The sequence below is a fragment of the Leptonychotes weddellii genome, chromosome 14 (genome assembly GCF_054177405.1).
Source record: "Leptonychotes weddellii isolate Sample4059 chromosome 14, ASM5417740v2, whole genome shotgun sequence".
Classification (NCBI taxonomy): domain Eukaryota; kingdom Metazoa; phylum Chordata; class Mammalia; order Carnivora; family Phocidae; genus Leptonychotes; species Leptonychotes weddellii.
The window spans coordinates 24,194,605-24,222,216 of NC_138382.1; the positions used below are offsets into that span (position 1 = coordinate 24,194,605).

A 27,612-nucleotide genomic window follows, 5' to 3' on the forward strand; every position below is an offset into this window, starting at 1 on the left:
ATCCCGGGACTCCAGGATCATGACCTGAGCCGAAGGCAGTCGCTCAACCAACTGAGCCACCCAGGCGCCCTGTTTCTTGGTTATTGTTCTTTGTCTCCCAAACTCTCAAATTCTCTAATTTCTTTCTGAATGGATTGTTTTTAAAAATATTTTGAAGGGGCATTTCTTTCCCCTGCTTTCAAGCGTAATTCTGTTTTTTCAAGTAGGTAGGTGTGAATGATAGAAAGCAGCTCATACCAGCCTTGTCTTTTTCCTGCAAGATTTTCATCCTTTGTTTACTGGCACCCCCTGCCACTGCTGTAGTGATGAACACGTGGGTGAGTAGTGAGGGCCACGCCAGGAGGCTGAACTCCCAAACATCCGCTTTGTCACTTTCTTTATGTTCATATCTCCATTTCATTTCTGATCTCTATTTTTCTTCTTGAGAAAATTATCTGACTTTGTTTCCCTCTTACCTTATAGAGAAGGTTCTCCTGTGTTGTAGTTCTTGTGTTTTTCTTTCTTTTTTAAAGATTTTATTTATTTATTTGAGAGAGAGAGAATGAGAGACAGAGAGCACGAGAGGGAGGAGGGTCAGAGGGAGAAGCAGACTCCCCGCTGAGCAGGGAGCCCAATGCGGGACTCGATCCCGGGACTCCAGGATCATGACCCGAGCCGAAGGCAGTCGCTTAACCAACTGAGCCACCCAGGCGCCCCAGTGTGTTTTTCTTTCTTGAAACAGAAACTGGTATTCCTAAGGTCACGTTCTTCTGGGACTCTGAAAGCCCTTGGCTTTAGTTTTGACAATACCAGTTTATACTGAGAGAGGCAGGTAGCGCGAAGGTGTACGTATGTTCCATTCTTCAGGGCACAGGTGCAGGAGGATCTATGATGTCCCCACATCATGTAGAGCCAGCAAGTCGGAGAGAGATGTAGAAAGGCCTCATCCTTGGATGGCTCTTGGAATCTGGGGTTCAGACTTAAGCAAGTGTTTTATATAACCCTCCGTGAGGTATATGTATTTGCTTCAGGGTCTGTCCATGGAAATCATAGTGTCATGGAGTCTACCTGAAGCTCAGCATTCACTGCGGGCTCATTTTGAGGCAGCCACAGAATCTGGGTACCAGGCAAATTCCTGGATCACATGAGTATGCTGGGGCCAGGCTCGCTCTCTCTTTCTCTCTCTTTCTCTCTTCTGTTGGAACAATAGCAGAGTGAACTCACAGCTTTTGGCTTAGCCAGAATCTTCTTGCCATCAAACAGCTGCGCTGCTTGTCAGACCCAGAAGTAGCATTTTATCATCATTACGCCATGATTCCTCACCCTCTGAAAGATTACGCTTAAGTGTTTTGTTTTCTTTGAACTGTTCTCCACACACATAGACTGACAGTCCTACCTTCACAGAACACTGCTGGGCCATCCTTCAAGAGGAGTTGTCAGGCCTTTGAAAGGCCTTCCTGAAGCAATCATCCCTCTGCCTACATTTGTAATCTTCTTCTTTCCATAGGCCCCTAATCTCTTCCAGCCCTTGAGCCTGAGATGGCCAGTCGGCACTACCTTTCCCTTTTTTCCATTGCAAAGAAAAGCCTTTTATTTTTCTCCCCTCCCACTTACTTCCCCACAGAAGCATCATTACTGAGTAGAACATCCACTCCCTGGGTGAAAAAGAACAATGGAATTCAATGTGCAAAGTTGCCTGAGTTGGAATATTCCCAGTCTTGCAGGTTCTCACTCCTCAGACCACTACACAGAGAGAGCAAAATGCTACCAGCTTCTGGACCGTGTTACGTATATACGTGGGCATGGAGCTGTGTCCGTATCTCTTTGAAGGCTAGACTCCTTTGGGGGAAACACCAACCCTGGAAACAGTCCTCAAGTAAGGTACAATGTATGAATAGCTCTGCTTAGTGGGAACATAGCCTCTGTTGTATTATAGCCAATATGCACCTGGAACCCACCGACATCTGAGCCACAGAAGCCTGTGTGCGTAAAGTGCGTAAGAAGTTGCCTTGTCGCTTTACCCCACCCCTGAAATGTAACTGGAAAAGGGTAGCAGATACCTTTTGTTAAAAAGTAGTGTTCACGTTAAAAGGCCAAAGATGTAAGGAAGCACTCGTTTAAAAAATGGATTACTTTTTAAGAAATTGATTACTTTGTAGGATTTGCAGGTATAATGCAAAAGTTCACCCTGACTTAACCCAAGTGGAGCTCAGAGGAGAACATGTTATATTTCTTGGTTAACTAACCATGCTATTTATAGAGGTGACTCCTCAGAAAGTCTAGACATTGTTCCGGGAAGACAGAATGCCAAATCTGCCCTTCACTTTCCCAGTTAGCTTGCTGAAAATAACCACCTCCCCTTCTCACCATAAAATGGAAATCTTAGAATTCCATTTCAGGAGAGTGTGAATGATACTTGGGATCCCTGGCGAGGGCTTGGGAGGGCAAGGAGGAGAGGGTGCTCTTGTGATCCTGGGGACCCACCCTGGGCCTTTGCTCCCTGGAGGCCAGTTTGCTGAGTTGTGGGGACTATGATTGGCAGTCCTCATTTCTGAGTTGGTCTCCTCCAAGAAGAGACCCTGAGGACCTACTCTGAGAGTGAGCCAGCTGCAGGTTCTGGCTTTTACCACACATGTGCCATTTGTGAACATCCTATGGAAAGCTGGCATTTGGAAAGGCCTGGATGGGCAAAGCCAAGAATTTGTTCGGTAAATGTGTATCAGTGGGCAGGTGTGATGAATGCTAATGATTCTGTGGCTGCAAGGAGAGAGGAGACCTAAAGTCTGAATTAGGGTTTTCTACAGCAGGTTCCAGGGAAGACTAGTTTTGTGGAATGTTAATAATGTGGGAAAAGGAACTGTGGCTTAATTAATTGAGGAAATGAATGGATTAAACAGAGTTAAAATGGAGTCTTTGCTGGAGGACTTCTAAGAAAGCCTTTAATATCCTTATTATCCTGATTTATCCTGGTGTGTACGTGCCTATTGAAGACAGGGCCAAAAGGTGCAGTATTCCTCTGTATGCCGTGCCCAGGGATCCCCCTTGATAGTGTGCATTCCATGGGACCATCATGGTCTCGAAGAAGCCACCTCCTCAAAACAAACCTTTGAGGGGCGCCTGGGTGGCTCAGTAGTTGAGCGTCTGCCTTCGGCTCAGGTTGTGATCCCGGGGTCCTGGGATGGGGCCCCGCATTGGGCTCCCTTCTCCTTGGGAAGCCTGCTTCTCCCTCTCCTACTCCCATTGCTTGTGTTCCTGCTCTCACTATCTCTCTCTCTGTCAAATAAATAAATAAAATACTAAAAAAAAAAAAAAAACCTTTGACAAGTGATTCTATTCCAAAATATCCTGGAGTCCATTATGTAGCCGGCTGTGGAATCCACCTTTCATTGTATCAGGGTCACTTGAAGGCCTGCCATGTGTCAGGCCCTGGCAAGGGCCTTGCTTTATTTAGGGTGAGGAAGACGGGCCCACAGCTCAGTGCAGGAGGCCCCACGCTTTTCTGATTATACATCTCTTTTTGAACAGTCACCCCCTCCATATATTTATATGCGTTTATAAGTTATATACATTTAGTACAGTGTTAATATACTGGGTATACTAAAAAATACAAAAATAGAAATTTAGAAGGATGAGAAAAAAATATTTTTAAAGACTTACTCATTTCTTAGAGAGAGCACAAACAGAAGGGGCAGAGGGAGAGAGAGAATCTCAAGCAGACGCCTCACCTAGCCCAGAGCCTGACACAGACCTCGATCCCACGACCCCGGGCTCAATCCCGTGACCCCAAGATCACAACCTGAGCCGAAACCAAGAGTCGGACGCTTAACCTACTGTGCCACTCAGGCACCCGGAGGAAAAAAAGTTAAGAATTTCTACCTCTTCATGCACCCCAGTGGATAGGCTAAGAACCCTGGGATCCCTTGAACCTGGGTCCCACCACGGAGACTCTGATTCAGTGGGTCAGCAGCAGGGGCTTGGCATCTGGAATGTTAACACATCCGTGCAAGTTCTTTTGCTCCGGTGTTAGAGAGCAGTGTGTTTGGTGGGGACTTTGGGGAGGGGGGTGCATCTCTGAACAGGTTATCTCCCGGGAACTCTCAGACTCCATACACTGCCATCTTCTCTCAGGTGAGAATGTCAGACAGAGGAAAGAGGATCTAGGAGAAGCTCCGTGGTGATGCTCCCTGCTTGTCTGTTACTCCTAAGGAAGGTGTGTTCCCGAGGAGCTGGGCCCAGTGAAAGGCCGGGATCCCGGGCAGGTCACTTGGCCTCCCTGGCCCAGTTTTCGTCTTTAAAAAAGTAAGGGGCTGGTTTGGAATCGCCTGCAGAGTGTCTTAGAACCTTAACATTCTTTGATTTATTTAGGTTTGAGTTTTTATGTTGAACAGGGGTGGAGGTGATTCAATTTCATTTGGCAATTTACATCCACATGTATTTTCTTTTTGATGTAGGAGCTAGTTAGATCATAAGCCTGGGATTTTCTTGTACTCCTTGGGCAGTGTACTCCACCTAGGCAGCGGTGGGCGTTTAAATTTTAGGCCCGCAAGCAGAAGGTTCAGAAGGGGCCTCTCTTACTCCTGGTTAATTGCAAAATAAACAGATCTCAGGGGCAAGGGCCCCTTCCTTTCATAATAACCGCCTCTGCTCAGTGCCCCATCCATGCAAAACAGCATTTCCAAATAGCACATCAGGAGCATGCTCCCTGGATGAAGGCCTTCATCCTCCAGCCCAGCCATTTACAGCCGACATCCCCCCTCGCCCCCTCTGAGATGGCAGCTAACTTTTTCCCCCCACCCCCTGTTTTTAGCCTCCAGATACCTCCATTTGCAAGCTAATAAGTTGCACGTACATATGTTTGAACAGTTGTCAGGCTTGTCTGCCGCTCAAATTGTGCTTTGGTTTAAAACAAACAACAACACAGAACCCAAAGGAGGGGATGGATGAAGACATTTTAGTTGTACCTGCAGGTGGTGTTGTTTTGACCTTGACAGTCAGTTTTAAACGACCTGTCAAGCACCTTTGTGTGCTCCTGGGCACACCCACCTGGAAGATATTATATCCCCTAAGCTTTATGTGCCCCAGCAGGCAGGCACCAGGTCCCTGGATTTTGTTTTCATCGATGGAGGGTTAATGCATGCATGGCAGGACTTTACGGAGAGGGGCCCTGCTACAAACGCTGTTTTCATTTAATTCTGATTTCTCTTCTCCCTTGGCTTAACCCTCCCTGCCCTGAGGCTCTACCCACCCCCCATCCCCTCCAGACTCCCTCCACCCCCAATCAGCCTTCCCTGCTCTCTCACCCCTCTTTGGCTTCAAACCATTTCTTTCTGGTTTTGATATCTTCTTGCAGAGCTGCAAGCAATCAGGAAATTATGGGCCCCAGAGCTCAGCAGGGCACACTGCCTGGTAGGGGGCTCAGGCCCCAGGCCACCGCAGAAAATCGGGCCCAGAAAGCCTGCCAGCCTCCAGGACCCTCCAGGACCCTCCAGCCCAGCCCCTTGCCCATTCTGGTAACCAGCTTCCCTGGGGTAGAGGGGCGGGGACACCTCATCAGCTTCAGTGCTGTCTGGGGAGACATGTTTGGGAATGATTTTGACCTTACCTATGTGGTCCGGGGTCACCTCTGTTGCAGCTGTTTGAAATTTATCTTTTTCAACTTTGAGTCTGCCCTCTGCTTTCTGAGCCATACATAGTGGTGCTGGAAGTTGGGGTGAGCAGAGTGAATGGACAAACGCAAGGAGCCCGTTGGATTCAGCCTCGTGCTTGCCAGCGCCAGGATAGTTTCAAGTTATTCGAGGATACAGATGAGGGATTTACAGGAAATGCCTCTTCCTTGGCATCCATGTCTAAGGCCCCAAGTTGTTGAAGGAAGTCTGTTCTATATTTCTAAAAGAAGAGATGACAAAGAAGGTGCTTGTTCTTGTGACCAAATGTATATCTTATCACTCTTATAATATGTCCTTCAAGGTCTGAAAGAAACAGGCCCAGATCTAGCCACCTAACCGACTTTGCCACCACCAACTGTGTTCACAGAGGTGGCCGGAGGAAGGGGGTGGGGCGGTCTCAACCGAGATCTGACTCAGGATCCAAGAGGAGACCAGTGCTGTCAGCCTGTCCTCCTCAGCCCCAGGGACCCTTCCCGGGCTGTGGCAGCGCATCACACTGCCTCGCTCCTGGGGACGCACACCACACGTACTTCGCGCACACTGCCGCTGGGGCACCTCTGTACTAGAACCTGGTTACTTAAGATTGGCACAAGTCCCTCCCTGGGATTTCCCAGTTGAGAATGAGGGGTAGAGGAAGCTGAGGAGTGTGTGGTTTGGGAGTGACTGGACCGGGTCTCTGAGAATGGAAGAGAAGCAGAAATATGGGTGAGAAATGGCTTTCATGTTCCCTGCTCTTCCCATGGGTCTCTGAGCCCTCACACAGGGCTCTGTTTGGTCCAAGCTGTTTGAGGTGGGTTTCTGTCGTTAACACCCAGGTTCCTGACTAATGTACAAGGGCTCCTTCTTTTTTACCTGTACAAACAAAAGCAGCATTAGACCTTAGGATTGGAAAGAGGAGTCAGGGGGCGCCTGGGGCTTAGTCGTTAAGCATCTGCCTTTGGCTCGGGTCATGATCCCGGGGTCCTGGGATCGAGCCCTACATCGGGCTCCCTGCTCAGCGGGAAGCCTGCTTTCCCCTCTCCCACTCCCCCTGCTTGTGTTCCCTCTCTCTGTCAAATAAATAAATAAAATCTTTAAAAAAAAAAAAAAAAAGAGGAGTCAGTGGCTTTCAACTACTTGGGATCCTTTTCCTCCCGACTCTTTAGTGGTGATACCACGTGATTACAGCTTGCAGAGGGTCTTCATATATATTCTCCCTCGTTTGAACCTCCCAGACAAGCTCTCAGCCCTGCCATGGCCCAGCCTCCTTCAGGACCAGCCCTGCCATGGCTCTCCCCATGGAATCCCTCCTACTCAGAGAGGCGCTCTGCCTAGCCCCTGCCACAATTTTCCATCCCCCAGGCAGGGCAAGCTCTGCTTTCTGTTCAACCCAGTAGTTTATCTTATGGGGTGATGAGTCTCAGCAGGTGCTGACAGCCAGGATCAGGGCCTAGGCTTCTGTGACTCTTGGCCTCTGAGGCGTAGGGCAAGTGGATTCTAATGATGGGTTGTTTGCTGGAGCTGAGGAGTAGAAACCTGTAGACCCATGCATGCGTGAGTTGTGAGCGAAGCAAGGGCAAGCCCCAGGCAACTGAGTGCACTTAATATCCTTTCCTTTGGTTTATTTCTCTGTTAGCCTTTTGAACCATCGTGCTGTTACTGCGTGCTTTTTTGGAGCCTGTATGGGTCCTTCCACCCCGCGGGACGCCATGTGAGATGATGGAAAGAGACACAGGTTTCGGAGTGAGAAGGACTGGATGTTATGCAGCTGTGCCATGGACTTGTGAAACTCAGCCCAGTTACTCATTTGTAAAAATCCCCAGGACCGCTCACCTCCGGGACTCCTGTTTGCATTAGATACGATCATGTGAAACATACCTGCCAAGTAGTAGGCTCTTGGCAAATATTGGTCTCTTGCTTCAGTAGGCTTGGAGAAATGTGGTAGTTTTGTGGATCAAAAAGCACCTAGGATTGGCTGCTTATTAGCGTGAATCACAAACTCTAAGGTCCCTACCAACCCAGAATGTCCAAGATTCTCTGAAATAATAGCTCCAGGGAGAAAATAAAAATAGGTGTGATAAGTTACCATGGTAGCATGAAAACATGAACGGTTTGTTACGAAAAGTCATTGAGTCCAGATTACTCAGACTGTACAAATGGAATTTCTCAATTCAGTGAAGGAGCATTTGAGAGTAGCACCTACATTCTTGTTAGGTCTTCCTTCAAGGATGTAGCTTGAACTTTAGTAGTTTACATACTAACTTTTCTTACCCCCGCCCCCCCAAAAAAGTTGAAGAAGGCAGCAGAATAAAACTACTGGACATCTTTGGTTCAGGTCAGATTCATTTCTTAGTTCCTTTTCCACATCTAAAAGAAATCCTGGTCATCTGGGGATTTGGGATACCACCTGAACTCAACTGGACTGTCCAAGCCCCCCGGGGCTCTGGGTCCACCACTTGGAGAAAGCTCTGTGATCTTGACCTCTTTTCCTGTCATTTATGGATCAGAGATGGAGCCCTGTCCACTCCTGAGGCAGCTGTGTCTGGTCCGTTCTTGGTGGTGTCAGAGGCATTATCTGACCTGTGCTTAAAAGGACTGGGTGATGGAAGCTTCCAAAAAAACCCTGTGTCACCACACCTGCCGCTTCCAAATGGAGCCAGAGAGGCCCTGAGTCAGAAAGAAGGCCAGGATGGAGGGGGGCGAGCAGCGGCGGGGCGGGGTGACGTCCTGCTCTGCTCAGGCTGCCTTCCCAAGGCCCCTCTCCCAGAAGCACACACAGCATTTGGTAAATAGTCCCCACCTGGGTTGATAGAGATGCTCCCATAGGCCAGAATGGGAATGGCTCAAGACACTTTTGCAGAGTAGTCAACCTTAAAGGGCCTTTGCATCGTAAGTTTCTTTAGTGAAATTGTTTTCTATTTTTGTTCCTTACCTCTGTTCCCATCTACTTTAGTCTTCATTCCTTAGGTACTTTTATTAGCTTTTTATACAACTTCCTGTGTCTCTTCGTGCAAATGCAATAATAAATACCTAGTAAAATGATACAGATTTTACTCCTCCTCCCTTTTCTTACACGAGGCAGAGCACACACCCTGTTTACTCTGTGCCTTTTACCACTTAACATTACATCCTGGGCTTCTTTTTACTGTTAAGTCTTAGTGAGTTTTCTCTCTCTTTTTTATTTAGTGGCATGGTGTTCTATTCTGAGGTTGTTCTCCGTTTATTTTTCCAAAATATGGATCTTTGAGTTTTTCCCCCAGTATTTTACTGTTGTCAACAATGCTGCATGGAGGACTTGGAGCATTTTGAGGAGTTTGTGAATATACAAAGCTTCCGTTAATGTACCTGCCCGGTCATGGGAGTTAGGGAGGTGCCTGCCTCTTATTTATCCCCCACTAGTGCTGTGACGACAGGTGGAGTCACAGGACATTCCTGTTGGGGGACATTTCAAAAGCAGTCGAATATCCGCACTTTTGTGTGGCTCACCAACACGTGGAGGAACCTACGTGCGCAAAAGCAGGGATGGAAATAAGAATAGTCAGTCTTCACCCCAAACCTAACATTTCATTGTGAGGCTCTTGCTCACTTAGATCCAAGTCTTGTCAAAGTCACATGATGGGTGATCCTCTTCTCAGTGTTTGGTAATGATGTTGTTCTTCAGATTTCTTAATTTCAGCAATTGTGAAGTTGTAGTCATCCTGTTCTCAGTAACTTCGGAAATTTAGAGGGAGCCTCTTTTTTTTTTAAAATGAATGTACATATTTGACATTTTTAAATAGCATTAAGAAATGCCATTTATTTTTCTGGTTAAGAGAACTAAATATTACTGATACAGTTTGGGCTATTGGTTTTATTTATTTGGGTTGCGCCGTGGTGTTGAGTGAGTGGTTGTAGCTGGTTGAGGGACCCGCAGCTGGGCTTTCAGCAGCCGAGTGTTTACTCCAGAGACTTGGAGGTGGGCAGGCAAGAGGCTGAGCTGAGCCCAGGCCAAAAGGTCAGCAACCAGTCTTCCAAAATAATGCCGCTGTGCAGGTTTCATATCAGAAAGCTTGAAAGAGGAAAAGGGAAAATATTCTTTAACCTCCGTAGAGAAAAAAATGAAGGGGGGAGAGCTAATGTTGTCTCTTTTTAAAAAAAAATAGGATGTTGAGAAGACAGAGATTTTTAATGGTTTTAATCCTCAGACTTGGGCAGAAGGCCAAGCATGATCTGAAAACAGAAAAAGTGGAATGAAATGCCAGAAAGGGAAGTGGAAAGTAGTGGGATATGGAAACAACCAAACGTGACCGAATTTCTAGGCTTCTCAAGGAATGGGTTGGATTGTGGCAGAGTTGCTGAAACATTTTTTTTTTTAAGTTCAGATGAATGTCCATATGCCACCCCCACCTAATTGTAGAGCATATCACCCAAAACTCAATTTTAAACAGTAAGCAGAGCCTAGGCTGCTACCCCATTATGGTTTCATGTTGGCTACAATAATCTAATTTTTTTCGGTGACATCAATGGGAGGTAAGCAAGGGACGTGATTTATCTCAGCTTTAATAAGGCATGACACTAAAGAACAAATTCGGAAAATGTTCTTTATCAGCATAGCAAATAATTTTTTTTAATCTCTAAAGGGTAACCATTTTAGTGGATACAAAATTAATATAAGCTGTAGGCCTTTGCACTGTGTGTGTGCAAATACACACACACACACACACACACACAAGCATTCAGCCTGTTGAACTCCCTGGTACATACTCACCAGAGATACACACACAAAATGCAGTGATCCTGGTTTGGCAGGACAGTTATTACTTAGGGGGAACAGACAAAGAGAGCCATTGCAGAAGGCTCAGAGGCTCAGAGAGTCCCATGAAGGGAGTTGCTGGTCATTTGTGTCACTTCCCCTACCTGGCAGGACCCTTGAACCCCTTTAAGGATGTGGTGATCTTGTTAGAAACTGAAGCAGCAGATGGAAGGTCGTTTTTCTTGTGCTTTCAAATGGATGCCTGATGTGATGGGAAATAGACTTGTGCTTGTCTGACTCTAAGGCCAAAGGAAATGACTCTTCATAAAAAGAAAATTATAAGGAAGTCCTTTTTTATAGCTAACCCTTGCTCCTCTTGCTGCAGCGACATACCTTCTCCCATGGCCCCACTCCAGCAGCAGAATAGCTGGTCACCCCATGCTGAATAATGGGGTGCTTTATTGCTTATTTGGTTTGTTGCTAAGCCTTCCAGCTTTGGCTTTTCCAGGCTAGATAGTCCTGACAGTTTTGAGCTCGTTTTTATGGTTTGTTTGCCTTTTCTTTAATCATCTCACTTGCGTTCTTCTGGATCACTTTCTAATTCTCTTTATTGTCCAGAAATTGAAAAGTCCAAACCAGGCACAGGAAGCTGCAAAGGTGTATCTCCTTGATGAATAGAGGATCCGTTTATAGAGCACTTAATTCTAGGCCCAGCACTGGGCTGGGGACATTTTATGGGTTGTCCCATGTAAGCCTTACAACTGCTATAGGGTGGAGGCGAGTATTACTGGTATTTTGTAGATGAGGAAACAGAAAAGAGTAGTTGTGTCTTGCTCAATCTCCCAAGTGATGCAGCTGAAACTCAACCTGGGTCTCTGACTGTGGAGCCTGCAGTCTGAACCACATCTCCCTGGTGCCATGATTTCATTCACCAATTCCAAGATCTTGTATTTAATAACTGTGCTGGGCAGCTGACTTGCTTTTCATTTAAGGACTGTTATGGCTCCCTTTTACTACTTATTAACACATGATTAGTCATTCCTTACTTCAGACTGGTCTGCATGTGTTCCTGGAAATTCATTTTATTTAACTACTTTTCTAAGTTCTTTGATTCTCCTTGAATTCGAATTCAAGCCCTTCAAGAAGCTGTTAACTCCTCTTAGCTTGATGCCCTGGAGGATCTAATGAGGTCTTTTACCTGGTGAGACCCCCTCCCCCCACCATGGGAATCTTGGGTGTCCAGTGCCCATCCTGATGTCATTCCCCACACTTAGCCTTGGTCCTTCCCTGGGTTTCCATGGCGCACAGAATGGAAGGAGGTGTAGAGTGAGCCATAATGTTGGCTGCCCAGTGGCAGTGAATTTTTAGGTACTATCTATTTATTCAAGTTTGGAGAATTTCATAATAACTTCAGAACTGGGGAAATCTAACTTGGATTTTGTTTCAGGGCCAGGGTTATCGTGCACTCATGGCTCTCGCCGAGAATCTGGGGAACTGCCAAGATGTCAGTTTGTGGAAGCCATGCCTTTGGAATGAAAAAAATACCACCTATGAAAAAAATTCACCTGACGTGCAATTATAACACAGCCAACATGCTATAAAGTACCAGGCATATAGATGACATTCAGCTTATTTACTTATTATTTATACTGTGAGGGAAAGAATGCATGTAGGAATAGCTATAGTGATAAAGGTAATTTTAATTTTGGCAAAGATAGCTAGTGTGATTTCCCCAGTGTCTGGACACCAGTTTAAGCAAGAGACGGTAAGACAAGGAATCACCACCATTCCAGTTGTCCTCCAAATTACAGTTAAAGTAAAAAAGTTCTCATAACACATTTTTTAGGAACAACAGAAACAACAACAGCAGGGGCACCTGGGTGGCTCAGTCTGTTGAGCATCCAACTCTTGATTTCCGCTCAGGTCATGATCTCAAGGTTGTGAGACTGAGCCCTGGGTGGGGCTCTGGCTCATCGGGGAGTCTGCTTCTCTCCCTCTCCCTCTGCCCTCCCCCCCTGCTCGAGCTCCTGCTCTCTCTCTCTCAAATGAATTAAAAAAAAAAAAACAACAAAAACAAAAACCCAAAGCCCAGCAAATCAATGTTCCAGAATCTCATGCACCTAAAATGAGGATTTCAAGAGTCTTTAGTCTTTAGCTTTCCTTTCCTTCTCTCCTTTTCTGGTTCTTGCTCAAAGATGTTAAAACCAGCCAAGGATGGTCTCCTGCGAATCGCTTGCAATTATACCCATCATTACAAGTACAGTTTGGCATCTACTGCATTTAAAAACTCAGAAGTACTTGGAAACACTGCTGGGAATAGTCGCTAACTTTCAGGTGGAACCAGAAAATAAATAATTTCTGCCTCTACGATGATGCTCCTCCAAGTGTTTGTCAAATTCAGCTCAAAACAGTCTTGAGTACAGAATATTTTTTCTGGTTGCCACATAGCTCAGTGAATCTGTAAACCACGGGAGTGTTATTGAGAGCATTTGCAGAAGGGTGGGACGGGGTGCTTCGGGGGCCCCCAGCAAGAAAATGTTTTGTTATTTACAGAGCAAGGCAGTGAACCCCGGAGACTTGAGTTCTCTGTTTCCTAAAGGGAATTGGGGATGCATTCCTTTACCTTGATAGAGGAAAAAAATTAAATAGAGAAACAACCATTCTTTTACATTTCTTTTTCCTCTTTCGATTTTGCTCTCGAGTTTTTGTAATGTACCCTTCTCAAGTTTTGAAAATACAACTGCTTCCCATTTGGTAAGCTCTTTTTTTCCCCCTTTCCATTTGGCAACAGCATTTTCCTGTGTTTTCAATGGCACCAAAATTAACATGGCTGTTTTTATTTAACAGGAACAACTTCAAGTTTTATATTACACGCCCAGCCAAAGAATCTTTGATTTTGCCCTGGCATTTCCCAAGATGTTAGCATGGCTTTGAAAACAGGGTTGCTTCACTGCTGTTGCAAAGACAGCAGGGGCGGCAGGGCAGATTGGGGAGGCAGGAGTGAGAGGAAGAAGGGAGGAGATGAGGGGAAATTTGCCTCCCCCACGTTGCTATTTTTAAAGTTTGCTTGCCTACTGAATAGCTCAATTTACAAATCCTACTGGATATCGTTTTGACCTTCCCCAGTTTTCTTTCCTGTTGAAAGCGTGATGGATGCGTTGGTGGGACACAAACCATTTGTTCTGTAGATTTTGCCATGTGCATGCTCCCTTATGAGCACCAGACTCTCCACTCCCCTCGATACGGATACCCACATGGTCAAAGGCACCGTGCCTGTGGGAGGTATCCAAGCCCAGAATTTCTTAGGAGGTGGGATCTCAAACCCCAATTAGAAACACTCCAGGAAACACACATCTTTATTTGTTAAACAAATAGTCTTATGTGAGCCTTGGCAAAGACACTCACTTATTTTAAATAAGCGAAGTAAACATTACCCGTGCAGGGGAGCGCCTCCTTATTTTAGACTGTAACTTTGAAGCCCAGTTGTAAGGTTTTACGTTGGAACACGCACTGTTCTTTTTTCCTTGGCTTGGGTTCTAGAGAATGTTGTTTCCTCATTTAGTAATTGGAGAGTTAATGGGGTTCTTTGTGATGCTACTGTAGAAGAGAGACTGTTTTATTCGATTCTGGGACTGTAATTAAAGTGGCGCCCATCGGCGTACTTAGAGTTAAGGTTGCTTCAGCTTTTCCAGTATAAACTCATATTTTGGGGGTTTATAACCAGCTATAAAAATTTGCTTCTAGCTACAGACCTGGCATATTCAGTGTCAGCCTAGGAATAACCTTTACTTCTTAAAAAATCTTTTAAAAAGGGTAATTAAAAATTCAGTTTAGCTGCTTATAACTGTTACGTTACAAGGATACAAGGAAATAAAAATAGCTTTTTTTTTTTTTTTTAAGCAAAAACGTGTGACCCATTTTTTAAAATGTGGTCAGGGTTTTTAGATATTTGTTATGCCTTCAAAGGAAAATAGAGCAAAATCTCTGTGAAAGATATTTTATTTTATTTTATTTATTTATTTATTTTTTAATATTTTTTATTTATTTATTTATTTGAGAGAAAGAGAATGAGAGACAGAGAGCATGAGAGGGAGGAGGGTCAGAGGGAGAAGCAGACTCCCCGCCGAGCAGGGAGCCCGATGTGGGACTCGATGCGGGACTCGATCCCGGGACTCCAGGATCATGACCTGAGCCGAAGGCAGTCGCTGAACCAACTGAGCCACCCAGGCGTCCCTCTGTGAAAGATATTTTAAAAGGATATTGTTTCAGTGTTCCTCATGGCGACAGGCAGGGCACTAGTAAATGCCCGCCTTGTTCTTCCAAGACATGAGCCTCCTTTGTCAGTGGGCTTCAAGTCATTGTAACAAAACCCCTGGCCACGGAGTACACGGCAGCCTCTTCCCGGCAGATAGAAATATGGCCCGCCCTTCGGTTATGAGGCTGTGGCTACTCACTTATCCCACCCAGCCCTAGCCTTCTGGGCCGTGCCTGTTGGGACATAGTGAGCAGCCCAGGGACAAAGCCATGTTAGAGACCCACTTGGGAGCCTGACAACCTTCTCCCAGCCCTCGCTCTGTGTCTCACAAGGGTAGGAAAGGAGCGGAGGGAGGTTGCCTCTCTGGGAGTCTCTCTTCAGCACCGTGGCAGTTACTGCAGCAGGTGGCTTTAGGTGGGGCCATAGTTGTACCTGCTGAGAGATGGGCGTGACACTGTTTGCACACGTGATTCAGAAGTTCTCCAAATAGAACCTTCTTTAAGGCTTCAGGTAAAGCAGGTTTACCTTCAGCTATTCCTTCTTTAGCAGCTGGGGTTTTGATTGATGCCGTGTGGTGATGCAGATGGTAGTGGTGGTTGTGATGGGGGAAGGAGAGAAGGTGTTATTGGTCCTGGCGACGGTGTTGCTGTGGCTGGTGGAGGTGGTGGTGGCCACAGTGGTAGGCATGGCAGCACCAACAGTGCAAGCGGGGGGAGTCACAGTGGTGCTGGGTGGTGAGGCGGGTGATGGCAGCACTGGGGGGTTACAGACTTCGGCCTGCCCAAGCTCTGTGCAAAAGCCGTTCTTCATCTTTGCAGAAGCAGTGGCTTAGGGAATCTGCTTTTTGTGCCTTCCCTGCACACAGTATGCCCAGTGGAGCTAACAACTGATAGATCTTTGATAGATCTTGCCTTCCACTGAACTAGTATGGTTTGCAGGAGAGGTGGGTACATGCCCTTTTTAAGAGGCCGGTCTCCATTTGAGAGCCAGAGAACAACCTGTCTTCTTTTCTATGGCTTCCAGTTAGGACCAAGGAACGTGGTGGTGACCTGAAGCTCTAGAGACATAGTGGGACATATCTAATATTCCTACCAAAATTGAATTGCTGGTATGTCCCAGAAACTGGGCCCTGTGCTTTACATACATGATGTCTATAAATCCTTTCAACAACTCTGTAAGGCAGGTTTTTATTATCTTTGTTTTGCAGTTTAGGAAAGTGAGGCTTGCTTCATAGGTCGCAAAACTAGGGTTTGAAAATCGTGGTCTTTGTGACCTCAAATGCTTTTTACTTCTTCCTCCACTGTGGCACCAGATAGCTTTTCAGTCCTAGAACATTCCTGGAATGTTTCTTGTCCTTACTTAGGTAAGGGTATGGGAAGAAATTCATAAGAGAATACTCTATATTTGGTTTTCTGCTCTAACTTAGCGTGAGTGCAGAGAATGTCTTTTCTCCCTACGTACTTCCTTACACTCATAGTGTACTCGGATGACCCTGTTAAAATTCATATGGGAACTGTGTGGAGGCTCTTCCCGCATGTTTTCAAGGCTGGAACTGTGGAGTGATCTTTTCCTGACCTGGCTGGTTTTTGGCCAAATAGGACATTGAGCAAGCCAGAAACCAGGCCCCAACAGAAAAAAGCAAATAGAGATAAATATTTATCCTCATCCCAGTGGGATCCCTACGTTTTCAGGATCAAAGGCCTACTTTGTGTGTGTCTGTTCGTAAGCCTTGGATAAGTATACAAGAAGCAGGCGACCTGTAGTATATAGCAAAGACTCTGTAGTACCCAGGCTCTTTAACGCTCAAACAAATTCTCTCGTGATGTTTAAAAAAAAAAAGCAAAGAAAACCCCCAGAATCCAGAATAAAAATAAAAATATAAATTGCATTCCCTAGACGCAGAATAAGAAAAAGGAGAAACAGAGTGGGAACCAAAAGAGGAAAAAGAAGAGGAGAAGAAATGGAGAAGACCAGAGACAGAAAGCAAGCGAAGAAGGGATGGAGAACTGTGGTTTTGGGGTTGATGCTGGGGAATCTCTTTATAAGAAGCATGGAAGCAGATGATAGATGTGTATGCCTCTTATTGTGTGGGTCGCTTTCTCAATTTTCTTGATAGTGTCCTTTGAAGCATAAAAATTTAGTTTTGATGAAGCCCAGTTTATCTGTTTCTTCTTTTGTTGCTTGTGCCTTTGGTGTCGTATCTAAGAAACCATTGCCTAATCCAGGGTCATGAAGATATGCACCTATGTTTTCTAATAGTTTTATGGCTTTAGCTCTTACATTTAGGTCTTTAATCCATTTTGAGTTGAATTTTGTGTGTGGCATGAGAATGTCATCCTTTGCATGTAGATACCCATTTGCCCCAGATTTTTATTCCTTAATTCAACAAACATGTGTGATATACATATTGCGTGCCAGGCATTGTGACAGACGCCCGGGATACAACTGTCAACAAAATAGTCATTGGTGTCAGAGTGTTTCAGAACCTGGGGACAAAAAAAGCAATTTAAGAAATTTGGGGATAAGATAGACTTTCAGAGGATTTAGACTCTTGAGCAGCGTTTGTTTTTGTTTTGTTTTATTTTGTTTTCCCCAGGGAAACCTGGGAAATGAGGAAACCTGCATGAGGATTACCTAGAATGCTTGTTAAGAGAGCAAACAGAGTTGATTTTCTATGTATGTGATTCTTATATAACTAAGTATAAGATACAGTGCTTTATATTGAAAGCCAGGTAGGCCTGGTTATTATTTCCTCTTAGATTATTATCAAATATCTGAACAACACTGATTTATATTTTTTAACATTAAAAAAATCAGAACTTTTCTGTGGCCTCATTTTGAAATCCAAAGAAGTGAGGCCATTGTCTAACCACAAACCGGCCTGCAGTTGTGGAAGTCATTCTCCTAAAAGCCTATTGATAAAATGTTTTAGATGGGAAACATGATATACGTCTGGAACGGGACGGTAGAAACTGTGCCCCATCCCGAAATTGGATGCACTTGACAAAACGGGCCACGCCCATGATGGATGCCAGGGCACTGGAACGGGACGGTAGAAACTGTGCCCCATCCCTTTGCTTTGCCTGTACAATCCGAGGGTTCATGTGTGTGAAAGAACAGCATTAGCAGAGTGACTACATGAACTCCATCTGATGTTTGATTTTGAAAAGGGAAATGAGCTGCTTTCAACACGTGAATTGCCTGGACATAAGGACTTTTTCTATGTACTCGAAGGGACTGAAGGGGAAAAGGTGAGGATCATTAAATATACTGTGTTAAGTTCTAGAAGAAAACATGAGTGAATTCGTTTTTTAGCCTCAAACTGAAGAAAACTTCTGGATTCAAACTCCAGGACCAATAAAATGAAAGATTGATAAATTAGAGCACATGAAAACAAAATACTTTTTTCATGTAAAAGAAAAATAAGCAAAGCAAATGACTCACTGGGAAAAAATATGTGCACTTTATGCCATAGACAAATAAATAATGAGCTTCTAAAAATGAAAGAGGAAAAAAAAACCCCAATAACCATATAGAAAAATGAGCTACAGATATAAACAGTTCACAGAAAAGAAATGCAAATATCTCTTAAACCTATGAGAAGATGCTCAATTTTGCTCATCATAGGAGAAATGCAAATTAAAACCACTATAATTTCTTATCTATCAGAATGGCAAAGATACTTTGTTGGTGGAGCTGCAGGGAAACAGGCACTTTTACATTGCTGGTAGAAATGCAAAACAGTTTAAACTCCATGGAAGGGAATTTACATATCTAACAAAATTAAGTAGTTCTTTTATTCAACAGTCCAGCTTCTAAGATATTATCCTAAAGAAACATTGGCAAAAACAGGAAAATACTCATGTATAAGGTTATTTGTTGGCACAGCAAGAGACTGGAAATAGCCCAAATGCCCATCAGTTTGGGCCGATTTAGAGAAATTATGGTACATTCACATAATGGAGCACTAGGTAGCTGTAAAAAGAAATGCAGGCTGTCTCTAAGGCTGTGTATTCTTTAAGATGTATTGTTACATGAAAAGAGCAAGGTGGAGAAAGTGTGTGTAGTGTGAATTGTTAAATTGATACTAAACATCAGTTCCTTTGGTATTTAACAAAAACAGTGGAAATATAAATGATAAAACTTCTTAAGATGATTACCTGTAGTGGAAGGGAATAGGATGAGAGAGACAGAGATAGGAGCTACACTTCTTTTAACTACACCTTGTGTTATAGATTTGAGTTTGGAACCAAGACAATATTGTACATAATTATAAACCTAAGTATTTTTTAAGCAATCCCTAAAAATTAAAAGCAAAATGAAGCAAATGAACTTAACTGTGTTTAAGATTGGCAGCATAATTATACAAAGTAACTATTCCAAGTACTTTAAAGTACAGTAATTTGTATACTTCTGGTGGCATTACTCTGGTCTATCATATTGTGAGTGGTGATGATGATATTATTAATTCTGAGGTTGTTGTCTGTTTTAAGATAAAGCAAATGAATAATTATGTTGGGGCTTTAGGGGACTGAGATTTAAGCCATGGGAGAGAGAAGATCCGGATGTAAAATTGATGAAGTTAAGTAAAAACTCTGTAGTCATGAATTTGACATCGTGTAGTTCATCTTGAGAAAAAATATCTCGCATCTGTGTCAACTGAAAGGCTGAGGATAGTATAGCAATGAGCATCTCTAGCACACAGTTTGTGGTTTCTAAATACCATTTCTGACTAAAAGGAGCTAGGACTCCTTGGAGAAATGATTGTTTCAAAATTTGGGGCAGGAAATTTACCACTTGGGCCTGGAGTGGTTTTTTTGGTCATACCAGAAAACAAAGAAACTGCCAAAGACTACTGGAGCCGCAACCAGGACTCAAGAACCAAACTAAAGAAGTTCCCAATGGGGCAGTTTGAGCATCAATAGAATAGTAACTGCAGTGGTTTAAAATACATCAAACATGTTTAAATCCATGAGTTAATAATAATAAAAATAAACTCACATAATTGCTCACCTTCTGACGGTGCCAGAGAATGAATTCATTATTTTGAAAACAGATAAAGGAAAGAATCAAGCATTTATCTTGTCTTTCCTGCATACGCTGTATTGCAGCATAATCAAATTGTTAAGAAGGGGAGTTTCTCTTTATAGAAGAATTCTGGCTAATAAATTAAGAAGTGATGATAGAATGGAGTATTAGCATTTTGCAACCCCTAGTTAATTAATGGATCTAGGCAATGATCATTTGTGCCTACCAAGGGTGTGTTGGGGGGTGGGGGTTACACAGCTCATCTCTGTTGAAATTTTCTTGCCCAACTAAAACCAAACAACCTGAATCTGATCAAGCCTCTAGATCTGATTACCAATTTACAGGAAATATAGAGGACAGAGAAACAAATTAAATGACTCTACAGGCATATAATGAGCAAAATCCGGGCAATCTTGTAGACCAAAAATCTGTTTTTTTTCAAATAAATTGCAAGGAAGAAGGGCATTGGAATCCAAAAGAAATGTAGAGAAATACCAACCTATTCTAATTATGGGCCTTATTTGGATTTCAGTGTGGACAAACCAACTATAAATAAGCATTTATGAGATAATCAAGGAAATTTTAACACTAGATAGTTGATAATATTGAGGAATTATTACAATATTTAAGGTATAATAATAGTATTGTGGTTTTGTTTAAAAAAGAGTCCTTTTAGGGGCGCCTGGGTGGCTCAGTCGGTTAAGCGTCTGCCTTCGGCTCAGGTCATGATCCCAGAGTCCTGGGATCGAGCCCTGCATCGGGCTCCCTGCTCGGCGGGAAGCCTGCTTCTCCCTCTCGCACTCCCCCTGCTTGTGTTCCCTCTCTCGCTGTGTCTCTCTCTGTCAAATAAATAAATAAAATCTTTAAAAAAAAAAAAAAAGAGTCCTTTTAGAACTATACTGAAATACTTATTTGAGGGATACAAGATGTACATCATGGAACAGTTATAACATGGTATAGTGAATGGTATAAGAAAACATATATGAATTATTTTTGTCAATTTACTCGATTCTTTCCTCACTAGTCTGTAAGTCTCTGGGCAATGACCCTTTATTTTCATTTCTCTCTCCTCAGTGCCTACCGCCATGCCTTGCCATGGTAGAGCCTCAGTGGCTCTTTGTTGAATGAATATTGAATCACATTTAAGGATTGAAGGGTATGATATTGGCATGTATTGTAAGTATAATGAGAACTACAGGGAGTGAGAGAAGAGATCTTTGACATATACAATTATCAAGGAATGCTTCATGGATGAAGAGGGATAGGCGATGTTTTAAGGATGGTAGGAAGAGCATCTTAGGATGACAGGAAGAATGGCAGGGGTCCCCAGAATGATAGGGCAGCACTGATAATGGTGTATTCAGGGAATGGGGTGGGTGGGGGGAGGGGGAAAGTTGAGGTAGGTCCAGCTAAACCAGAAAGTTGTTGAAGTAGTTTGAATGTTAGAATGGGAATTTTATACTTGTTTTGTTGGACAGTGGGGAGCCATTATAGATTCTTAAAAAAAGAAGAGGCATGATAAAGGATAGGGATTCTGTAAGAAGATCCACAAATATATGGTCAGTTCATTTTTGACAGAGATGCCAGGTTAGTTAATGGGGGGAAAGGACAGTCTTTTCAACAAATAGTTCTGGAACAACTAGATAGCCTTTTTTTTTTTTTTTTTTAATTAATATTTTGGGCACCTGCGTGGCTAAGTTAAGTGTCTGCCTTCGGCTCAGGTCATGATCTCAGGGTCCTGGGATTGTGTCCCTGCTTAGTGGGGAGCCTGCTTTTGCCTCTCCCTCTGCCACTCCCCTTGCTTGTGCTCTCTCTCAAATAAATACAGTCTTTAAAAAAAATTAAAAATTTTTTATTTTGATAAATAAATAATTTTTTTAGTAGAAGGTTTGAACTTTTATTTTAAAAAGTTTTTTTAATTGAGATATAATTCACATATACCATTATGGTAGTTTTAGCTGTCCAACATAATGACTTGATAGTTGTATATATTGCAAAATGGTCACCACAATAAGTCTGCTTAACATCCATTACCATACATAGTTACAAAAGTTATTTCCTTATGATGAGAACTTTTAAGATCTACTCTTTTAGCAATTTTCCAACATATGATACAGTATTATATATTAACTATAGTCATAATGCTGTACATTACAACTCCAGGAGTTCCTTTTTTTGTATTTTATAAATTTATATTTTATATTTATATATTATTTTTTACTGTTTTATAGCTGGAAGAAAATCCCCTTCACCCATTTTCCTCACCCCCCAGCTCTTAGATTGCTATATTAAAAATGAAGTGACCCTAACCTCATGCAATACACAAAAATTTACTTAAAACATATCATAAACCTAAATTAAAGGAAACATAAAACTTCTATAAAAAAACATAAAAGAAAATCTTCATAACCTTTGGATTGGAAAAGATTTCTTAGGATACAAAATACATGACCCATAAAAGAAAACATTGATAAATAAGAATTCATCAAAATTAAAAATCTTTCCAGGCCACCTGGGTGGCTCAGTCAATTGAGTGTCTGCCTTCGGCTCAGGTCATGATCTCAGGGTCCTGGGATTGAGCCCTCTCACTCCTCTCAGGAGTCAGGCGTCCTGCTCACTGGGGAGTCTGCTTGTCTCTCTCCCTCTGCACCTCTCCCTGCTCAAGCTCTCTCTCAAATAAATAAATAAAATCTTTTAAAAAATAAAAATCTGGGGCACCTGGGTGGCTCAGTCGTTAAGCATCTACCTTCGGCTCAGGTCATGATCCCAGGGTCCTGGGATCGAGCCCCGCATCGGGCTCCCTGCTCAGTGGGAAGCCTGCTTCTCCCTCTCCTGCTCCCCCTGCTTGTGTTCCCTCTCTCGCTGTGTCTCTCTCCCTGTCAAATAAATAAATAAAATCTTAAAAAAAAAAATAAAAATCTTTCCTATTTGAAAGACATAGTGAAAAAAATTAAAAAGGCAAGCCAACAGACTGGGAAAAAATACTCATAATATATATGTCTGACAAAGGACTTTTATTCATAATAAATAAATAATTCTTACAACTCAAGAAGAAGACAATCCAATAAATAAGCAACAAAGATTTTTTAACAGATACTTTAGAAAAGTAAATATGCAGATTGCCAGCAAATAATTGAAAAGTGATCAACATCATTGGTCATTAGGGAAATGCAAACTGACCCTCAGTGACACCTCAGTTGACCTCTACACATTAGAATAGATACAATTAAAAAGACTGACTGGCAATATCAAGTTTGGCAAGTATATAGAACAACTGAACCATCATACATTGCTGGCAGGGATGCAAAATTGTACAATAATTCTGGAAAACAGTTTGGCAGTTTATAAGTTAAATATACATTTCCCAAATGACTCAACCATTCCACTCATAGGTAGTCCCCCAAGAGATATTAAAAATGTGTGTATGTCCACACAATAACTTACACACAAATATTCATTGCTGCTTAAACTAGAAACAGCCAAATGTACGCCATTATGTACATGGATAAACAAATTGAGGTATATCCGTGCTATCCATATAATGGAATCCTACTCAACAATAAAAAGAAATGATACATTTAGTAGCATAGTTGGATCTCAAAAGCATTATGCTGAAAGAAGCCAGACATGAAAGAGTACATATGATATAATTCCATTCATATGAAACTCTAGAAAAGATAAATCTTTGGTGACAGAGAGCAGATGAGATTAACTGAGTTGGGGCACAAGTGAACTTTTTGGCAAGATGGAAAATATTCTATATCTTGACCATCCATGGTGGTTACGTGGGTGTGCAGATTTGTTGAAACTCATCAAAATAGACCCTTTAAACCAGTGCATTTTATTATATGTAAATGAATAAGCAGAATAGACTAGATGGACAGTAGTCTAGCTAGGGGAAGGCCACCACAGGACATACAAGAGTGATTTTCCCTCCAACAGGGCTGATGTAATCTGGGTTTTGCTTTGGCTCAACTGTTGTCTGCTCTGTGGTCATCCCTGGTGTGTGCCTTCCTAACTTTGGCCAGTATTTTCCTTTAGTCTCTACATCACTAGAAATGGCGAGGACATTGGAGAGAATTTACTGATTGATGGAAGAGGGCACAGAAAATATTCAACCATCCAATAAGTCTCTTTTTTCTCCTTTAAAATAAGGAAGTCCTACTGCTCTCATGGTCTCTAACTTGCTTTCCTGCATTCCCCAATGACTTAAATTAGAGGTGTAAAGCCTCCTAAGAAATGCATTGAGACTCCTGTTTATTTTTAAATTTTGCTCTATTAACCAGACAAGAGCAAAGACTTTAACACAGTGCTTGAACTTTTTTTCTTTCTGCTTCAGTTGAAACTGTATCTGTGTAAAAATCCAAAGAGCAGGTGAGTGGGGGGCGGGAGGAGTAGAGGGCCAAGGCAATTCTGTATTTATGGCTAGTCCTAGTGTCTCTTCCAAGCAATGAGTTCAAAGGCTCCTTTGTTTGATGTTTTAGTGGGATTTTCTGGATTCTTTCGTCATTCTTTGTTTTTGTCTTTGTTCTCTTTTCACCCCAAAATCAGTCAATCCCAAATGAGGGGATCTTGAGGTCAGAGATACAGGGTGCAGAGTAGATAGAGGTGTGTAGCTGGGCGTGTTTATCCACAGGAGAAAGCGCCTTGATAAGATTGCATACATTTGGATGACTTTTCTTCCCTGCTAGTTTGTGTGCGTGTGCACATGTGTGTGCATGCACCCATATTTGCAAGTGTGTACATGCACCTTTTCTGGGGAAAATGTAATTGCCACATAATTTTAGACATGTATAGAACTCCTACAAACATTCATATACAGGTTTTGGTGTGAACGTAAGTTTTCATTTCTCTAGGGTAAATATCTAAAAGGGTTGCTGGGTCATATGTTAAAGAGTATGTTTAACGTTATAAGAAACCTAACTATTCTTGCAAAGTGGCTTTACAATATTACATTCCCGTCAGCAATGAACAAGAGTTCCCCTTGCTCCACATCCTGGTCAACCCTTGGTATTATCAGTTTAAAAATGATTGTCATTCTATTAGGTAGGTAGTGGTATCTTATTGTGGATTCTCATTACATTTCCCTACAGTTAATGATGTTAACCATTTTTTCATATGCTTATTTTCTTTGGTATAGTATGTGTTCACATATTTTGCCTATTATAAATTGGGTTGTTTGTTTTCCTACTATTGAGTTTTGAGAGTTCATTATTTATTTTAGATGTAAGTAGTGTGTCAGCTATGTGATGTGCTAATATTTTCTCCAGCCTGTAGCTTGTCTTTTCATTCCCTGATATTATTCAAGATACTGTTAAAGTCTCAAAGACCAAGTGATTTTAATTTTGATGGAGTCCAATTTGTCAGTCTTTTCTTTATAGATTGTGTTTTTGTGTTATGTCTAGGAATTCTTTGCCTAACTCCAGGTCATGGAGATTTTCTATTATTTTTTTTTTGAAAGTTAATTGTTTTATGCTTTATATTTAGATCTGTGATCAATTTGAGAAAAAATTTTGGTAAGATGTAAGATTTAGGTCAAGGTTCATTTTTTTGTCTATGTATGCCCAATGATGTTTTAACATCATTTGTTGAAACACTACCCTTTTTCCATTGAATTGCCTTTGCGCCTTTGTCAAAAAATCAGTGACCATATTTTTGTGGGTCTATTTCTGGACTTTCTCATTTCTTCCATTGACCTGTGTGATTTTCCCTTCTCCGATAGCATACCTGTTTTGATTACTGAAGACTTTATAATCTTAAATTTGGGTAGTATGATTCCTCCAACTTTCGTCTTTTTAAAAATTGTTTTGACTAGTCTAATTGTTTCAGCTTTCCGTATAAATTTTAGAATTAACTTACCTACAAAAAAAATAAAAAACAAAAAACCCTGGGATTTAGATCAGATTTGCATTAAATCTAGAGATAAACTTGGAAAGTTGACATCTTTACTGTGAGTCCTTACTCTGAGTCTTCCAATTCATGAACATGGCTTATCTCTCCATTTATTTAGGTCTTTCACTTCTTTCATCAGTGTCTTGTAGTTTACAGCATACAGCATACAGATCCTATACTTGTTTTATTAGATCAAAAGCTACGTATTTCATTTTTTTTTAGAGTTACTGTAACTGGTATATTCTTTTTAAATTTTGGTTTTCAGTTTGCATAGCTAGTATATATACATATGATTTATTTTTGTGGGTTGACCTTCTATTTGAGACCTTATTTCTCATTTATTAGTTCTAGGAGTCAGTAAAAAAGGACAGTTTTATTTCTTCTTTTGTAATTTGTTTGACTTCCTTTTCTTGCCTTATGTGCACATTTAGGACTTCCAATATGATGTTGAATAGGATTGGTATGAGTAAACATCCTTGCCGTGTTCCCAATCTTAAGGAAAATGCATTTTGTCTTTCACCATTAGTTATAATGTTATCTGTAGGCTTTTGTAAATGTCCTCTCCAGGTTGAGTATACTCTCTCCTCTTCCTAGTTTGCTGAGAAATTTTAACATGAGTGGATGTTGAACTTTGTCAGATGCTTTTTCTGTATTAGCCAATATGATTATGTGGGCTTTCTTCTTCAGATTGTCAGTATAGTGGATTACATTGATTTTCGAATACTGAATCACCTTTGCATTTCCAGGATAAACCAAACTTGATTGTGGTGTATGATTCTTTTTCTATATTTCTGGATTCAATTTACTAATATTTTTTGAGGATTTTTGTATCTGTTTATGAGGTATATTGGCCTATAGTTTTCTTTTCTTGTATTATCTTTGACTGGTTTTGATATCAGGGTTATTCTGGCCTTATCAAACTGAATTGGGAAGTGTTTTTTTGTTTTTCTGGGTTTTGTCTCTTCTGTTTTCTGCAAGAAATTGTGTAGAATTGGTGTTATTTATTTTTTATGCATTTGGTAGAAACCACCAGTGAAACCATCTGGGCCTGGAGAATTTTCCTTTTTATTTTTTATTTTTTTGCTGGAATTATCTGATAAATGTTTTTTTTTTTTCCCTCTGCACCTTTTATTTTTTATTTTTTAATAGATAAAATATATAACTTTTTTTTATTTAGTCATTCATCACTTACATATAACACCCAGTGCTCATCATAACAAGTGCCTTTCTTATTACCCATCATCCATTTAGCCAGCCCCCCACCCACCTCCCTCCATCAACCCTCAGTTTGTTCTCTATTGTTAAGTCTATTATGGTTTGCCCTCCTCTCTCTTTTTTTTCCCTTCCCCTATGTTCATCTGTTTTGTTTCTTAAATTCCACGTATGTGTGAAATCATATGGTATTTGTCTTTCTCTGACTATTTCGTTTAGCATAATACTCTCTAGCTCCATGCACACTGTTGTAAATGGCAAGATTATATTCTTTTTGATGGCTGAGTAATATTCCATCATATATATATATATATATATATATATATATATATATATATACACACACATACACACACACATATATATACACACATCATACATATATATACACACACAGACCACATATTCTTTTTTTCTTCTTTTTTAGTTGGAAACCGGTTGCCATTTATTTAGATAAGAAAGGGTTTTTTTTTTGTACACATGAAATGTTACTGTAGTTCTAAACAGGTAATATATATATATATTTTTTTAGAGAAATATTTAGTAGGAGTCTTTATTTTTTTATTTTCAGTGATTTTTTTCTTTAATTAATTAATTAATTATTTTAAATGTAGTGTTCCATGATTCATTGTTTGCTTATAACACCCAGTGCTCCATGCAATACGTGCCCTCCTTAATACCCATCACTGGGCTAACCCATCCCCCCACCCTCTCCCCCCTAAAACCCTCAGTTTGTTTCTCAGAGTCCATAGTCTATCATGGTTTGTCTCCCCCTCCGATTTCCCCCCCTTCATTTTTCCCTTCCTACTGTCTTCTTCTTCTTTTTTTTTTTTTAACATATACTGTATTATTTGTTTAAGAGATACAGG

At 41.7% G+C, this 27,612-nt stretch overlaps 1 protein-coding gene and 1 long non-coding RNA gene across 15 annotated transcripts in view; one reads left to right on the top strand and one right to left on the bottom strand.

Moving 5' to 3' along the window:
• AOPEP (aminopeptidase O (putative)) overlaps positions 1-27,612 on the top strand; it is a 335,871-nt gene that overhangs the window by 81,916 nt on the left and 226,343 nt on the right. The gene's annotated exons all lie outside the window — the stretch shown is intronic.
• On the bottom strand, positions 9,326-10,602 carry LOC145717001 (uncharacterized). Its single transcript, XR_014139960.1, has 2 exons — positions 10,521-10,602; positions 9,326-9,672 (listed from the first exon to the last, which is right to left on the bottom strand). It is a non-coding gene; the product is annotated as an uncharacterized LOC145717001 (long non-coding RNA).